Source organism: Apodemus sylvaticus, chromosome 7 (assembly GCF_947179515.1).
Source record: "Apodemus sylvaticus chromosome 7, mApoSyl1.1, whole genome shotgun sequence".
NCBI lineage: Eukaryota > Metazoa > Chordata > Mammalia > Rodentia > Muridae > Apodemus > Apodemus sylvaticus.
Genome location: NC_067478.1, coordinates 50,664,326 through 50,670,753, shown reverse-complemented (window position 1 = coordinate 50,670,753; position 6,428 = coordinate 50,664,326). Strand labels below are relative to the sequence as shown.

The following is a 6,428-nucleotide window of genomic DNA, read 5'->3' as shown; positions in this document are numbered from 1 at the left end:
ATCAGGGAGTGGCAGAGGTGATAACATGGCTGCCCAGTGCCTAGAATGCTCATGAATTCCAAAGCCTAGGCAGTCACTCAGCAGAGGCTGATGGGTCCTAACAGCTCAGGAATGAGCTACAAGGCTCAAGTGGGTGGCCTTCTGTGGTGACCACCACTCTGCCTGCCTCCTTTCCAGGCTCCCCCACCTTTCCAGGACTGGCTCTGCCTCTCCCTTCCTAACCTGTGCACTCCAGTCCATTCTCCACTGCTGCACCATTTACTTGCTGTTAGAGCAGACATCAGTTCTCTCTCTCCCTCTCTCTCTCTCTCTCTCTCTCTCTCTCTCTCTAAGCATCCATTTTCTGGATCATTCATTGAATTTCCACTCATGGAAATCATCCATTCCTTCTGGATAGAGAGGTGATAAAGTTTGCTATTCTTTGGTGTGTCTGTTGTCTCCCCATCCCAGCAGCATGGAGCAAGCCCAGCCCCCTTGGTACCTAGGTCAAGATCAGCTTTGTGATGGCACAGTGAAGGTTGTCCACTTGTCTGTGTCTGGAATGAACTAAAACACAGGGGAGGGGTACCCCTGTGAGAGTTCTTTCCTTAATTAAATCATTTGAAGTGGGAAGGCCCACTTTAAATTCAGATCTCCTGAGGTGGTGACATCTACCTTGAATGTGGGCCATACCTTCTGCTGGCAGCCTACATAAAGGCCAGGACAGAAAGAACCTTGCTCTCTTTGCCTGCTTGTTCTCTTCCTGCTAGCAAGTCCATTCCTTCATCATACACTGAAGATCAGCTGAGACATCCATCCTCCTTCACTGAACACCGGACTCTTGGACATTCTGTTAGTTAACAGCCATTGTTGGACTAGCTGAATCACAACTTGGGAACCATTTTCTTGATTGATAGATATATAGATCGATACATAGAGAGAGGGATAGATAGATAGATAGACAGGGAAATGGTAAATATAGAAATAGATACATAATTATATTCAATCTATAAGTTCCGTTCCTCGAGAGAACCCTGAGTAATAAAGCCATAAACTAGAACCTTAAGGCCTTTTATCAGAGCCTTGAGACCTAGGCTGTATAGAAGGTCACATGGCATGGAATCTGACCACATGCTCTGGAAACCTAGAGAGTCAGAAACTACCTTTGTGCTATTTAACACATTGTGTCTGGGTCCCTTCAAGGTCTCATTATGGCTTCATAAAGCCATGATAATATGTCCCTATTGGATACCTGTAGGAACACAGTCTCAGAATGGAGTCTGTGAGCCTTCTGAATGATTGTGAGGAAACTCCAAGAAAACCAGATAAGAGTCTTGTTATCTCACTTTTTCCAAAGACACTAGATTGCTCTTGGAAAGTGATTTCGTGGCCCTCCCAGGTATGGTGGACAGGAATGAGTTTACTTCAGCTGTTGTTATTCATGTACCAGCTTTCCAGAGTGCCACAGCCAGTCTGGGGAAGGGCCACATCCCTTGGACATCCACGTGGTCCCCAGCAGCTGCTCTGACGAGGAGTGACCAGGGACATCTCCATGTTCTCTAGTGATAATAGGAGCCACGCACACCAAACAGACCCCTGCAGCTGCTGCATAGTCAAGGACCCAGACATGGCCCTCAGTGACAGCTCAGGCTGGGACCTCACCATGACCCCAAGCGACAGGGCTGGCCACTCACAACAGACTAGACTCCACCCTGGAGTCTCGATGTCCATCTCTCTTCATAATACTCAAGCTGCTCCACCTTCTCTTTCTCTCCCATCTGTCCACCACATGCCTGCACATTGTGGTAGATGCCAGTTCAGTCTGGCCATGTGGAAGGCCAACCCCACTGCAGGGCAGGTCTGTGGGTGGCATGGCATTCTGAAAGTCTCTGTCTGTCTTCCTCCTCCTGTGCTCCACATGGTAGTAGTAGGCAGTACTCTGTGTGTCTATGGCAGGCCTGTGTCATGGGATGGAGAGCTGTCTATGGCTTCTTCCCCCACCCCAGCCAGACTCTCAAGTGGCAAGGCAGAATGCAAATCTCCATCTGCCTTCCTCCTCCAATACTGCTTTGTGTGGATTTGATTTGATTTGATTTTGATATGTCCTAGGCATGATACAGCTTTGGCATGCAAGCCAGGCATCAAGTTAGGATGAACAGAGGACTGTCATTTGCTCTGCCCCTCACTGATATCAGAGCAATACCAACAATATGTCTCTTTGCCCTTTGCCAGGGGAAAGTTGATCCATTCAACTGATCTGTGTCTTTTGATTTGGTGAATTTTTTTTTGGGCGGGACATATTTTTGGGTTTTTGGGTTATTTATTTGGTTGGTTTTTGCTTTTGTTTTAGCGGCTGTTGTGTGTTTGTGTCTTTCTCCTATTTTGAAATTTCAATTCTTATAGCTTTTTTGTTTGTCTGTTTTCTCCTATGTTCTTTTTGCTATGCTTACTTTTTTCTTCTATCTGAAATTGTTCCAGGATTCTCTGTAAGCCTGGTTTGGTGGACATGAACTCTATTTTCTTAAACATTTATTGTATTATTATTTGAGAATTTCATACATGGGTACTGTATTTGTGTTATTTTTACTTACTCTCTAATTCCATACATGCCTTACAACCTTCTCTCAAATTCAAGACCTCTTCCTATTTAATTGGACACGAATCCCTTTAAGCCTGTTTATATTATGGACATTTTTTCTTTCTCCCTAAACTATGCAAGACAGTTTAGCTGGGTAAAGTATTAATCTGTGTTGGCTTCTTCTGTCTCTTAAGATTTGGAGTATACTAGGTCAAGCTCACTGAGTTTTTAAGATTCCTGCTGAGATGCCAGTGTTACTCTGCTGGGTTTGCCCTGAAATGTGATTTTGTGACTTTTCTCTTACAGTTTTCAGTACCCTTTGTTTTTATCTATTTGGTGTTTAACTGTAGTATGAAATAGCAAGTTTCCTTTCTGTTTCTGTCTCTTTGGTATTCTGCATACCTTTTGCATCTACATTGGCATGTTTTTCCTTTGGGGGAAATTTTCTTTTATGATATTGTTGAAGATCTGGTCTGTACCATTGACCTTGGATTCCTCTTATTCTATGCCTATAATTTACAGATTTGGTCTTTTCATGGTATCCCAACATTCCTGGGTATTTCGTGTGTGTGTCTGTGTGTCTGTGTGTCTGTGTGTCTGTGTGTCTGTATGTCTGTGTCTGTGTGTCTGTGTGTGTCTGTGTCTGTATGCGCGCTCTCTCTCTCTCTCTCTGTGTATGTGTGTATGTGTGTGTTTCAATTTCATTCTTTCACTGAATTGTCAAATTCCTCTACTCCATCTTTAGGGTAATATTCTATTTTCGTCTTGGTCCATTCTACTGGTAACACTTTCTCTTGAGGTTTTGAATTTCTCTAGGTCTTTGAATTTTTAAATTACATTTCAGTTTAGTTATCTTCTGTATTTCTATCTCCTTATTAATTTCTATTGTCAAGTCCTGAATTACCTTCAATTTTTTACTCAGTCACTTCTGTTGGAGTCTTCTTATGAATTTATTTCTGTCTCTTTTAAATACAATTGGATGTTGACCTATTTTCTCTCTGAACTTCTTCCATTCTTTGATCATATTTCTAATTTCTCTTTGAATTAAATTGAAATTATAGTCCTATTTTGGAAAAAAATGTGTCATCACTAGATCTCTACAAGTGAGGACAGAGTGTGCTCACCTGGCACCAAGCAATGTGACTTCCAAAGTTCCCCACCAGCACATGAGGAGTAGGGTCTGGCATTCGCTCAGAGTCAAACACGTGCATCTCAGAGCGGCCAAATGTCTTCCTGTGTCCTTACACCAGCCCTGTCGTCTTACACTACAATGTGGGATTTGAACTCAGGATCTTTGGGAGAGCAGTCAGTGCTCTTAACCACTGAGCCATCTCTCCAGCCCCTCAACCTAATTCTTATTTTCATTTTCTATCTCAGAAAAATATGATTATTAAAGCAATTTCCCATGATCACATATGTAATTGGCCAAATAAGGACTGTGGCCAAAACAGCATTCTGTGTACCAACTCCCTGATTGCTTCCAGCTGTGAAGAATTCTATCAGAACTCAGTCTTTTCTGATGGCATCAGGATCCACAGTCCTGTGTCAGGGACTGCAATATCCCCCAGTGTTTGTATCTCAGGCTCTTGAGCACAATACAGACAGTCACAGGCATGCCAATGCACCTACTCCCTTAGGCATGCTAGTGAGGCTGGGCAGCCTGGAGAAGCCTACAAGGGAGGGTGATGTGACAGCCTCGGGATTCAGTCTGGCTCCCCATCCCTTGTAGACCCTCTCCTGCTCTGAAATTCTACCAACCATGAGCAGGTGTGGTCAGTGACACAAGAGTCTAGGGTAGCAGTGAGTGGAAAAACACAACGTGGGAACAGGAAGAGGGTGCTGGGCTTAGAGAGGGAGCCCAGGAGGGTATCCACCTGTGAGCAAGCAGACTGGCTTCCTCCAGGTGTCTGCTGTCTTAGGGGATTTAGAATCCCCAAGTAGAGAGAATCCTACATTCTTATCTCTACTCAAACCTTGGGCCTAACCAAGTTGAGGTTCCTTTCCCTCAGGGTTTCAGGCATTGGGCTCCTCCTGGGCAGTTCTAATTCATCCAATACGTTGTAGGTAAATCCCTGGAGTGAACCTGAAGTCTGTACCAGGAGTCCTCCAGGAGACCCTGGAGGTTAAGGGTTAGTTTTGAGGCTGAAATAAGACAGGGAATTATGGTGGTGGACATGGGCGGTTATGAAACTACGGATTCTTTGGGGATAAGAGAATCCTCAGAGGATGTGTGGGCCTCATTGACAGCAGCCTCCCCTGACTCTAGATTTTTTTCTTCTCGGCACGTGACACCCTTTGACAGAGACAGCCATACATGTTTAGTTCTTGGTAGAACCTCCCTGCCAGTGAGTGTCCAAGCTTTGGAGCATTGAATAACTGTCCATATCTTAGCTGGCGGGAATGAATGCGAATGAGTGAAAGAGAAGAGATGGAATACAGTCTAATAGGCCAGTGAGCCTGGAACCAGAGGGTACCTTGGGGGCAGTGCTTGGGGGTGGAGAGACAGGAAACCAGACAGAAGGCAGCATAGAAGGTGGGGCCAATTGATCTGATGATCTCTTGCAGGGCAAGGGTGATCATGCCTCAGCCTCGTCTGTCTTCTGGGCTCTTTATTGAGTCTCACACTCACTCTCCGGCTTTCCTTGATCCTCTGGAGTTTGTCAAAGTGCATCTGGAGTTGTGGGTCTTCAGAGCGTTGTTTGATGATGATGGTGAGAGCTGAGACCTTCTAGAGTAAGCTGGTTGAACATGGTCTGGTAATTGCTCCCAATCTCCCAGAGGGTCCTTAATGTAGCATCTCTTAGAAAGGTGGATGAGACATCAGCTCAGCCTAGGTGGACCCCACACAAGTGCTCTTCTTTCTTCAAGACTTACATTGACTCTCCTTTCTTCACTGCTTTCTTCTTAGGGATCGGTGCTGCTGCTGGCTAAGCATCTTTTTCCCTTCCCAGGTTTGAGGCCTGAACTATTGGAGGACTTTCTGGATAACTATGTTTATGTAATACATGTAAATGAATTAGATGGCATTGCCCTATACATCCATGGATTGAAAGGTTTCGTGACTTTTGCAATGTTTGTGATTGTGTCACTAGCTTGCAATCTCCGGATCAAACGAAATCAAGGTAAATTTCTTCGTGTACCTTAGTACAGGGTATTTTATTTCCTGGGAGGGGGTCTCAAAAGCTGGCTTTTCCTACCATTTGTGCTCCCCCTAGTTAGTTGCATTATCTAAGGCCCGGCGCAGAGAGTTCTGAAAACTACTACCCAATCTAACAACTCCTAGGTGGGCTCTGGTTTCAGAGGTAGACCAGCAGGATGCAGCTGGGAAAGCGACTGTGCCTTTGACTCAGATGGGCAAGACCCAGTGTGCTGTGCTTTCCAGGTGTGGAATTGAGTCCCTAGGTAGCACCTCTCTAGAGGAATGGATTCTATCAAATCGATTCCTAGCCCATCAATCAGGTTCACTGATCACGTATGTTAGCTCTGAGTCTGAGGACCAGAAGCTTCAAGGTCACCTGGGGAAGTGGTTAAAAATGTTTACCTACTCAGGAACCCTCTCCATTGCCACAGAAGCAGAAACTGGAGGGACCAGGCACAGCAGCCTGTTTTTCTAATAAGCCCTTCAGAGGATTCTGAGTCAGGCCCAAGTCCATCATCATTCCTGGAAAATCACCTGCAAGTTTGTACCTGACCAGCTGCTTTCTCTTTAGCCAGAGCCTGTGCCAGAGGCCTTCAAAGTCCTGTGTGGTGGTCGCGGAGGTACTTCATTTAAGGAGGAGGGCTTTCCAGAGCCCTTGTTCAGATGTCCTTTGTCATAACGTCAACGTAGGGACAGCCTTGCCTGTGGAAAAGCCGGCTTGACCACGATGCC

General features: G+C 45.2%; 1 non-coding gene across 1 annotated transcript; it reads right to left on the bottom strand.

The window, feature by feature from the left end:
* Window positions 1-2,075: 2,075 nt before the first annotated feature.
* Window positions 2,076-2,216, bottom strand: LOC127690357 (small nucleolar RNA SNORA48). Its single transcript, XR_007979077.1, has one exon. It is a non-coding gene; the product is annotated as a small nucleolar RNA SNORA48 (small nucleolar RNA).
* Window positions 2,217-6,428: the final 4,212 nt, after the last annotated feature.